The following is an 11,689-nucleotide window of genomic DNA, read 5'->3' as shown; positions in this document are numbered from 1 at the left end:
CTTTGTCTCAAGCAGGACAAATAAATATATATATACTTTTTGTCAAGTTTTTAGAAAAATTTTAGCATATCTCTGATTATTGAATTGTATCGTCATCTCAGATTAAATTGTATATGATATTTTATTTTTGAGGCCGATGATGTTTGTTAGTTATGACTTATGAGAGGTCAGAGGACTATGGTTAAGCCTAGTCAAAACAGAGCCTTTTCAAGCTCAACGTAAATCGGTCGACAAAGAAATATATTCGGTCGATCGATCATTATATTCGGTCGGACAGCGGTCGATACGATAGCATGGCCATCCTCTGTGTTTATTATTGGTCAAATCATGTTGTATCACATTATATTGAATAGGTTCTGGTCGCACATGATTATTTCAGTCTTAATCCAATGGTGAGAACGATACTTTCTTCTCTACCAAATGTCGCACTAATCAAAATCTTACATTATGATAGGAAGGTAATCATGTTTATAAATTGAATAATCACAATCATGACCTTTGAAATAATATGATACAATATCCATGGAAAAAATTTCATAATCATGAAATTTAGGGTTTAGGGTTTTCAATTTAGGGTTTAGGGTTTAGCATTATTTGGGGTTTAGCAAATTTCAAGCGCGCATCCCCAAAAAGACACGCTACTGAATCTGGATTTGATTCTTTATCGCTATTTTACTTTCGCGATATTCGAGGTTATATAGCAAAGTAAAGTACAAATATTCACAGGATTGCCACGTGGCCTTCTCATAAATATCAATCGATCACGTCAAATATCAAGTTTTTAACAGTCGACAGCCAAATAATATTACTCCAAAGAAGACACGCATATCGAGGGCTCAGCACGCATGCGCATGCGTATGCTGTTTTTGCAACCCGAAGACGACACGCAAATCGAGGCATTTAAAAACCGCAATTATATTTACTTTTTTCCCGTTGTTCATTTTTTATTTTTTTCTTTTGTCTGCTGGTTACTAGGTTCCCTTTATTATCTTAATGTTATTATGATATTATTATACATATATAATGTTTATAGGCGAAATTCGTTAAAAAGGCCGGTACACGCACTCTGAGAGGCTCTGAACTCTCATCGTCTGTCTTTCTTCCTTGACATCTCCCCAGAATAGTATCTATTTTCAAAATATGTATTATGGGTTCCATCAGTACTGATAGAATTTTTTTCTCATTCCGATATCGTATTATTTCGTGTTTCCATTAGTAATTTGTTTTGTTTTTCTTGCATTGTAATGTTAAATAGTATCTATTTTCCACTATGTTGTTTATGTTGGTAATACAAGAAGAGTCCTTACGGACCTTATCTGTGTGTAACTGGGCTTCCATCAGTAGGGTTTAATTCATTTGTTTTCATAAAGATAATAATAATGATAATAATAATAATAATAATCGCGTGTAAACAGTACTTACGAAATTACGTTTACGATTAGTTCACCGAAGAGACGCCAACCAATAATAGCGTATTAATTGAGAACATGCATTCAAAACGTCCCATCGCATCGGCTACTCACGATAAGGATGAATACACATTTGCAACTTTCAATGTTTGTCTATAAATAGTGCATTTACGTGTTTACGTAATATTACTTTCTGCTCAAACTATTGCACTCTTCTCTTTGTTTTCTTCTCCTCTCTCGCATTCACTTTCCAATGGCAGGCGAAGGTTCCAACGTCAACCACTACATACAACATGTGAAGAGCATGTACGAAGACTTTGTCTATGAGAAGACAATGTCTACGTGGTCGAAGATTGAGGAGCTGAGGATGTACAGACAAGCGCCAATACCTCCTCGGCGAATGTCAGACGCCAGAAGACTTGATCGCATAGAGGAAAAATTTAAGAGGAAGCTCCGCATTTCGAATTCCATGGACATTTTCAAAGATGAAAATGTTCGCCGTTTAATGTTAATGAAAGAGTCTAAACATGTTAGGAAAATATTTTACTCTTACAATTTTATGAAAATCGCCTATGATCACCCTAACTCTGACTTGCACTCTTGGGTTGCTGAATGGAAACATTCACTACTTCAAGAATTAAGGTTGTAAAAATTTCATTTTATTATATAAAATTATGTTTCGTTAATGAGTTTTTCGTTACACATGCGTTGATAATTCTTGAAACTGTAATGAAGATAATAATAACAATACAACCTAATTGTCAACAGTCTTAGTTAAAAATATTATATTTAATTATAAACGATCGTCGATTGTGAATGAAGGTTTACTTCACATAATAAGCGGTCGTCGATGATTTTGCTACCGAACGGAGAATAATTAAATAATAAAGAATGCCCTCGGTCGAATGTGAATAACGTCGGTCGACTCCATATATTAACCGGTCGTCGCGGATTTAGCTATCGACCTACTAATTATATTCGTATTCAATGTTTAATAATTTATTACGATCTAAAATACGTTTTATATTTTACTTATATTAAATCTCATATCAACAATCTATTATTGTTATTATATAAATTATTTTTTTGTATTTGTTCTGTTAGATTTTTATTGTGAATTATGACGAAAAAAAAAAATCTTAATCTACAACATTCACATTCACCGCCCCTATGTTTGTCTATAAACAGTGCTTTATGTCTATGCAAATCCATCGAATGGTCACGCGACTGTTCGGGTTCCCAAACCCTTCACACTTAACCTACCCTGACTTCTTATTTCTGATTATAAAAGCACAACATCTTTGATCATTTTGAAACAAACAAATCGAAGGTTAAGTTTACAATATGAGCAAATATGGACGGAGCAAGTTCTTTAAGGTGATCACCCACGAAGCAGATTATGCCAGAAGCCTCGGAATTTTCAACTTTCTCTTGCCATTTCGAGCAAAGTTTAGCGGTAATGCAAATAGAGTTATCTGTCACTCAGATTGAGAGAGACCTATATTCTATCTTTCACTCAGATTGACAGAAACTCTCTTTGCATGATCATGGTTCGTGAAAGACATGGTACCCAAAAACTTTGCTCGGAATGACAGGAAAAATATGAAACATTCTCAAGGTGGTGCTGCCTGTTGGGGATATCAAAGAATACCTTAAACTTTATTATGCTATCCTCAAGATTGATCATGGTTCTTTAAGGTGATCACCCACGAAGCAGATTATGCCAGAAGCCTCGGAATTTTTAGCTTTTTGTTGCCAGTCGGAGCAAAGTTTATCGGTAATGCAAATAGAGTTATCTGTCACTGAGATTGAGAGAGAACTATGTTATATCTTTCACTCAGATTGATAGAGAACTCTCTTTGCATGATCATGGTTCGTGAAAGACATGGTACCCAAAAACTTTTCTCGGAATGGCAGTAGAAACTGAAATATCCTCAAGGTGTTGTTGCCTGTTGGGGATATCCAGGAATAAATTAAAATTGATTATGCTATCCTCAAGGTCATTTCCAATGCCAAATTAACGGGTACAAAAGTAATTATTATTATTTTTTTTGAAAAGTTGTACAAATTTAATTATAATTATACATATTAAATAAAACAGGAATCCGGTCGATCGAAGGTCCAATCGGTCGACTCCATATAATAATCGGTCGTTGATGATTTTGCTATCGACCAGATTACAATTACATATATCAATTGATTAAAATAATAGTTTTTATGTTCCTCGTCCTCCTAATAATATTCGTACTCATCGTATTAGTTTACAATTATAATTATACATAGTAAATAAATAAAGAATGCCTTCGGTCGAGTGTGAATAACGTCGGTCGATTCCATATAATAATCGGTCGTTGATGATTTTGCTATCGACCAGATTACAATTACATATATCAATTGATTAAAATAATAGTTTTTATATTCCTCGTCCTCCTAATAATATTCGTACTCATCGTATTAGTTTACAATTATAATTATACATAGTAAATGAATAAAGTCGGTCGAGTGTGAATAACGTCGGTCCACTCCATATAATAATCGGTCGTTAATGAGTTTGCTATCGACCAGATTACAATTACATATATCAATTGATTAAAATAATAGTTTTTATATTCCTCGTCCTCCTAATAATATTTGTACTCATCGTATTAGTTTACAATTATAATTATACATAGTAAATAAATAAAGAATGTCTTCGGTCGAGTGTGAATAACGTCGGTCGAATCCATATAATAATCGGTCGTTAATGAGTTTGCTATCGACCAGATTACAATTACATATATCAATTGATTAAAACTCATTCATACTGACAAAATTGATTTCTACTACAAATAAATATAACGTACAATGCCAATTTTATATTGTTCGCATGAACAAATTAATTATGCTTACATCAAATCTCATCAATAGCTGGAAGGGACCAGTCATTGAGCCAAATCGCTATGGTCAAAAATTTTCTGAAATCGGCAATGACATCATCATTCAGTTGATATGGATCGCCATTGCTCATCTCAGCAGCAATTGACCTCAAAGCATACACACCACACTCGCCACTGCACTTAAAAAAGATAATTAGCTTTCACTATAGACCAAATATTACTTAAACATTATAGTAAAAAACATTGATGAGAAGTAACGTAAATGGAAGACCTTGTTTTTTGCTAGGGAAATGCACACAACCTAATGCACGTCCAACTCCTTTCAGCACCTTCAAAATCCAAGGATCTCAGAGTTTCCAGGACCAAGCTAATGACGCCCTTCACAGCTTTGTCAAAGTTGCTCCGAGTTGTCGCACTTATATCTGAATCCAAAAAGTAAATTAGTTGTTCCTTGACATAAACCATCATCATAACCCAATGGTTGGGTATATGGATAGGAGCAAGAACCAAACTCGAAGACCACCAAGAGGACGAGGGCCAATCTTCTACTTATCCAGTAATGTAGCTTGTGAGTTGCTCAATGTCAATTGGCTTGTCCATGCTTGCGTACTCTGTTTGGAACAACTGTGCGAAATTAACGTTCATCAAAGAAACGTTCTCAGCTAATATTTTGGGGTAAAACTTCTGTAAGCTCAGGAGGCCAAGCATACACTCTATCATATGCTGGATCATAAAAATATGTTAAAGTTATATATAAAACAAAATACAAATGCATGTAATGACAATTGAATCAAAATATGTTGACATGGGGCACTCACATCATATTCTAACCACTGTCCAGGGGTCATAAGAATACGAAAAAAGTTTCGATCATATTTCCCATGTTTTTGTTTGGCCCGAAATTTCCTTATCTCCATCTCAACCTTGGGCCAATCACGCCTGACTCTAAGCAAGTACCGCTTCTCAAACTCTTGACCTTGAAGTGCAGTGTTGGAGCCATACATGGGTGCGTGAAAGGGGGTTGAAACGGCAGATAATCTCTGCACCTTCCTCCTGCGCTCAGGTGTCAGGTGACTGAATACAATCATCTTCGGCTCATCCTCAACACAGTATTCTTAAACACATTGGAATAAATAAAATAGTTAACTAGATAAAATAAATGGCCCAAACCATATTTAATTAAGGACTTGAACCATACCGGTAGGTGGTGGTCGTCGAAATTGCAGTGTACTACATGCAGCCGCTTCTTCATCTATCCGGGTTCCAAGCTGCGCATTAGGCGAAGTGACGACTAATCATCAAAGATTAAAACAAGTTATTTTAGTATGTTGTTAGGATCACAAAAAGGGTAAGGAATTTGAGATTTGATGATCGAAAGATGCAATTGATCTAAGAATGTTGTTCAGAGTACAAAAAAGTAAGGGATTCTAACATGACGAACACGTACGTGGTTCATGCTGAGGTGGTGACTGAGGATCCTTTTCTCTTTCCTCATTGGAAGACATTCCTTCTGTATAGAGAAATAAATAAACAAGTCAACTAGATGAAATAAATGGCCCAAACCATATTTACTTCATGACTTAAACCATACCGGTAGGTGGTGTTCGTCGTAATTGCAGTGTAGAATCTGCAGCCACTTCTTCATGATTTTTTGCCTGACTGACGACTAGTGATCAAATATTACAAGAGTGATTTTAGGATTTTGTTAGGATCACAGAAAACTTGGAGATTCTAATACGTCGGAACACATACATGGCTCAGAATGTAGGGGTGACTTCGGATCTGCATCACCATCCGCTTCTTCATCTGTCCGGGATCCAAGCTGCGCATTAGGCGGAGTGACGACTAATCGTCAAAGATTAACACAAGTGATTTTAGTATGTTGTTAGGATCACAAAAAGGGTAAGGAATTTGACATTAAGGATCGAAAGATGCAATTGATCTAAGAATGTTGTTCGGAGTACAAAAAAGTAATGATTCTAACATGACAAACACGTACGTGGTTCATGGTGAGGTGGTGACTGAGGATCCTTCTCTCTTCCCTCATTGGAAGACATTTCTTCTGTATAGAAAAATAAATAAACATGTCATTTTAGCATGTTGTTAGGATTCAGACGAATGGTATGGTATTTGGACACAAACAAAACAAATTCATACGTGACTGGTGAGGTTTTGGCTGCTGCTGAGTGCTACTAGAAAAGACAGCAAGATGGGCTCGCAATATATCTTCCAACTCTTTCATCTTCTGTCTCATATCAGCAAACTCACCACGCATCTCAGCGACCTTACCTCGCACCTCAGAAAACTCGGCTCGCATCTCGTTCATTGAAGTTTGCATCACCGTCCCCATGAAATCAATGGATGTCTGCATGTCACGCATCATGTCTCCTAACATCTGAATTTCATTTGGCTTAGGCGGCTGCAAGCCACTGGCATTGATTGGAGATGGTGGCTGGATCGTGGAATTATTGGGGCTATTGGACACCAGAGGGTTTGTCATCTCATTTTGGTTATCAGGTGACCGATCATGGATGTGTGATAGGGGGTTCCCCGGAGGAATATTCACATCCGGTGTATGAACAAAACGGGAATGGGGACGCTGGCAGCAGTACACCTTCTTCCCCTGGGCCATAAAATCAACGATTTGATCAATCACATGATCTGGAGAAGGGTCTTAAAATATTCCAGTGCTGAAGTGTGCTGACATACGCTCCTCATCAGTGGTAGCAAGGATCCCGACAATGACAGCCTACAAGTAATACTCATAATTTAATGTGAGTAATGGATTTATGAATGAATACCATATATCTTAGAGACAAAACAATTACTTTACTTACATTGTCAAGGGATTTGAAGCATGAATTAATTTATTCCTTCTTAGGAGCATTCTTGCTGCTCCAGTCCTTTGTGCTCCAATGACACATACGCGGAAGTGGTAGACCAGCCTCATCTAAATGAGTTGCAAAACTGTCCACAACACCAGGTATGCATTCATAGGACAGGATCTGCAATTATATAACATTTCTATTTAATATATAAATATGATTCAAATGATATTATTACAAAAAATGACAAATCAAGATGACTTCTTACTTGTAATGGATTGATGAAACCTGCAATGGTGTATGTGAGCAAATTCTGTTTTTTTTTTCATGTCTTTCTTTCAGTTTTTCACTTAAATTCATCGACCGCAAGCTAGCAAGGACTACATCATATGCGCAAGACCCCCAAGGATATCTATTAAAAACATCAAAGTCTTCCACTAACCTAAGCCACTCGGTGCCCACAGTCATAGATTGCCAAGTTCTCTTGGTCAACAGAACACCAGCGACAAAAAGAAGGCACGCTAGTTTTAACTTCTCAAGATTGACCTCATCACCGCCCTCGCTGCTCAACACACCAAGCCTATCCTCCAAGTTTCGCACAAAGACCACATCCATATCCCCAAAATGTCTAGATTTAAAATCTAAATTCATTGGAATCTCAGGAATATCTTTGGAGGAGTTAAGTCCTGAGATCAAACAAAACTCTAGTTTTGAAAATCTTATAGGCCTCTTTCGAATCACCATCCAGAATTCATTTCTCGGTGAGTCTAATGTCTGCCTACTTATCAAATACCATAACAAACTCCCAGACAATTTATAACGATTTGCATTACATATCAGGTGACCAAATTGTGTTCTGCTCATCATGACTTCCATCTCGGCCGGATTAAGATACTTCATTATCTTTTCAGAAACATCTACGTACCGTCCCAATGTAGTCATTTTGCAAGAAAAACGATCAACTTTGAACCCTTTCCTTTTAAGAACAACCTGAAAATATATTAAATCAATGAATACCTACTTACGACTTAAATCAGAAGAAATAAATGTTCAAAAAAAGTCAATATCAAAATAATAAGTTAAATGAATCAGTCGAGATTAAAATATGATACAGTCGAGTCAAGAAAGATATCGGTCGGGACATGGTCGATAATTCCTGCTAAGTAATACAGTCGAGATTCATAACATCATCAGTCGATATATGAAGCAAATCGGTCGAAACATAGTCGAGATTCGTCCAACGTAATGCAGTAGAGATTTATATCATCATGCTACGTAATACAGTCGAGATTCATTACAACATAAGTCGAGATATGAAACAAAACATTCGGAAATGGTCGAAATCTACTATGACTGTACTACTGTTTCCCTAGGAATGGACAAACATATGAAAATAAAAAAACCTAGGTTTCTCGATGACTTACAGTAACGTTTTCCTCTGCCATTGCTGCAATGCTGCTTGTCGAGAACGAAAGAGGTTACGGGGAGTAAAGAAGCTACGACGACGATTCAATAGGGTTCCGTTCCGACGGTTCCGTTAAAAATTGAAAAGCGGACGGAGGAAAAATTGGGAAAAATGGAAATTGCAGTAAACCAATTAATTACATCAGTCGAGAAATCATTTACCGAGTCGAGGAGGGTTAAAATGGTTTGTATCTCATTTTGGATTTTTTTTATTCAACTTAAGATTTTTACTTAAGGGTAAAATTGTCTTTTTCATTCTGAGGTCTATTTGCTCAAATAAAAACAAGACGGGGTCCATATCCCCCATTTTCCCTAGATTTGAGTGTCCACATATTACATATAACCTCGATCTTAACAGTTTACAAGTGATCTAATTTACAGTATTTTACGTACAATAATCTAATTGACTTAATATTTTCAAAATTATAATATCTTATGCATTAATTTGCCATGAAATTCACAAATTAAAATTAATCATTCAAATTTTAAAGCTCACAAAATCGAACCGAAGTGAAATTCATGAGTTGGTAATAAATAATTGATGATCCGGAATCAACATGTAGCTGTTGATTTACGGTCTTTTTTTGGTTTCCCATTTTTATGCAATAATTATCTGTGTGTTGTATTTCATGAAATCACGCTCATTGATTCTTGGAACCCTCCATGGTTGCGGCTCATCTCCATTCTCTTCTTCATGTTCTTGGCGAACGCACTTCATTGGATCATCGAACCAGGAAGATCCACGATTCATTCATGTCCTTGGATCATCGAACCAGGAAGACCCACGATTCATTCATCCATTAAACAAAGACGAGAAATTTAAGGATTCCGTCCAACACTTGTGCCAACAAAGGCGCTTAAGAGATGCCATCCAATTACTCGAAACCCAGGCTCACGTATCATCTGCTGCAGGTATATATGTCACACTTTTACAACTCTGTATCGAGAAGAGGGCTTTGCATGAGGGCAAAAGAGTGCATGCCCACATCAGAGGCTCCAGTTTTGTGCCTGGGATCTTTGTTTCGAACAAGATTCTCGAGCTGTACTGCAAGTGCGGTAGCTTCTCCGATGCTCGGAACCTGTTCGATGAGATGAGTGAGAGAGATTTGTGTTCTAGGAACACTTTGATATCAGGATATTCGAATATGGGCAGAGTGGAAGAAGCGAGGAAACTGTTCGACCTAATGCCAGACAGAGATAACTTTTCTTGGACAGCCATGATTTCAGGAAGTGTTAAAAATAATAAACCTGAGGATGCACTAGAATTATATAGAACAATGCAGAGAAATGAGAATTTCAAGTGTAACAAGTTCACTATTTCTAGTGCTCTTGCAGCTTCAGCTGCTCTGCAGTCTCTGCGTTTGGGTAAGGAAATTCACGGACATATAATTCGAGTACAGTTAGATTCTGATGCAGTAGTTTGGAGTGCTTTATTGGACGCATATGGAAAATGCGGGAGCGTAAATGAGGCTAGGCACATTTTTGATAGAACATTGGAGAAAGACATTGTTTCTTGGACGGCTATGATTGATCGGTATTTTGGCGATGGAAGATGGGGAGAGGGGCTATCTTTATTTTCGGATTTCTTAAATTCTGGAATTAGGCCTAACGAGTTCACATATGCTGGAGTTTTAAATGCGTGTGCCAGTCAAACGACTGAGGGGTTGGGAAGACAGGTTCACGGAAACATGATTCGGTTAGGGTTTGATCCATATTCATTTGCCGCTAGTGCACTTGTTCACATGTATGCCAAATGTGGTAGTGTTGATAGAGCACACAGAGTATTCAAATGGCTTCCTCGACCTGATTTAGTTTTTGGACGTCCTTGATTATTGGGTATGCTCAAAATGGCCAACCTCACCATGCTCTTCAGTTATTCGAGCTGCTTCTGGAATCTGGTGAGAAGCCTGATCACGTCACGTTTGTTGGTGTTCTTTCGGCTTGTACTCATGCTGGTTTAGTCAATAAAGGTCTTGAGTATTTTTATTCTATAGAAGAGAAACATGGATTGTCTCACACTGCTGATCACTATGCCTGTGTGATTGATCTATTGAGTCGGTCTGGAAGATTTAAAGAAGCTGAAGATATTATCAAGAAAATGCAAACGAAACCGGACAAGTTTCTGTGGGCTTCCTTACTTGGTGGTTGCAGGATCCATGGAAATTATGAACTTGCCGAGAAGGTAGCAGAGAACTTGTTTGAAATCGAGCCTGAGAATGCAGCGACATATGTAACTCTAGCTAATATATACACGAGTGCAGGAAAGTGGAGCGAAGTGGCGAATGTGAGAAAGCTGATGGACGAAAGACGAGTGGTAAAGAAACCTGGAATAAGTTGGATTAATGTCAAGAATAAAGTTCATATTTTCATGGTTGGAGATCAGTCCCATCCTAAGTCAGAAGAAATATTTGAGTTCCTGGGGAAGGTTTCGAAGAGAATGATGGAGAAGGGTTACGTCCCAAGCACAAACTACGTGTTGCACGATGTGGAGGAGGAGCAGAAGGAGCAAAACCTCTCATTCCATAGCGAGAAACTTGCAGTGGCGTTCGGCGTAATTAGTACACCACCAGGAACTCAGATAAAAGTTTTCAAGAATTTAAGGACCTGTGTTGATTGTCATACTGCCATCAAATTTATTTCTGATATTGTGGATAGGAAAATAGTCATAAGGGATTCAACAAGGTTCCATACCTTTGAGTCCGGAAGATGTTCATGTCTTGATTATTGGTGATTGCAATTAGGTGTTCGATTCAATCATTTAATCATAAAAAGATTATGATATTTCATGGCCTAGGGTTTGTTCGGTTGTGTCGATACTATCCAAGATAGCATATTCTTTTTACACCTAAGATCTAGTATACTGTCAATCCATTCAGGCTACTTATATTAGATATTATATATATTATATTACTTATGTAAATTATATTATCAAACAGTGAAATACGGGAGACTAAACTCAATTTGATTAAATTTACAGTCAAATAATAATTTGATACAAATATGTTGGTCTCAGTGCAGCATCACGAGATAGAAACTAACTATGTAAATTGAAGAATAAAATAAACACCAAAATTTACGTGGAAAACCTCCAAAAATTATTAGGGTAAAAATCACG

At 37.1% G+C, this 11,689-nt stretch overlaps 1 pseudogene; it reads left to right on the top strand.

The window, feature by feature from the left end:
• The first annotated feature begins 9,068 nt into the window (after positions 1-9,068).
• On the top strand, positions 9,069-11,389 carry LOC140872279 (pentatricopeptide repeat-containing protein At4g37170-like; annotated as a pseudogene).
• Positions 11,390-11,689: the final 300 nt, after the last annotated feature.

This window comes from Henckelia pumila, unplaced genomic scaffold (genome assembly GCF_033568475.1).
Source record: "Henckelia pumila isolate YLH828 unplaced genomic scaffold, ASM3356847v2 CTG_461:::fragment_3, whole genome shotgun sequence".
NCBI classification, from domain to species: Eukaryota; Viridiplantae; Streptophyta; class Magnoliopsida; order Lamiales; family Gesneriaceae; genus Henckelia; species Henckelia pumila.
This window is presented reverse-complemented; position numbering and strand designations above follow the sequence as displayed.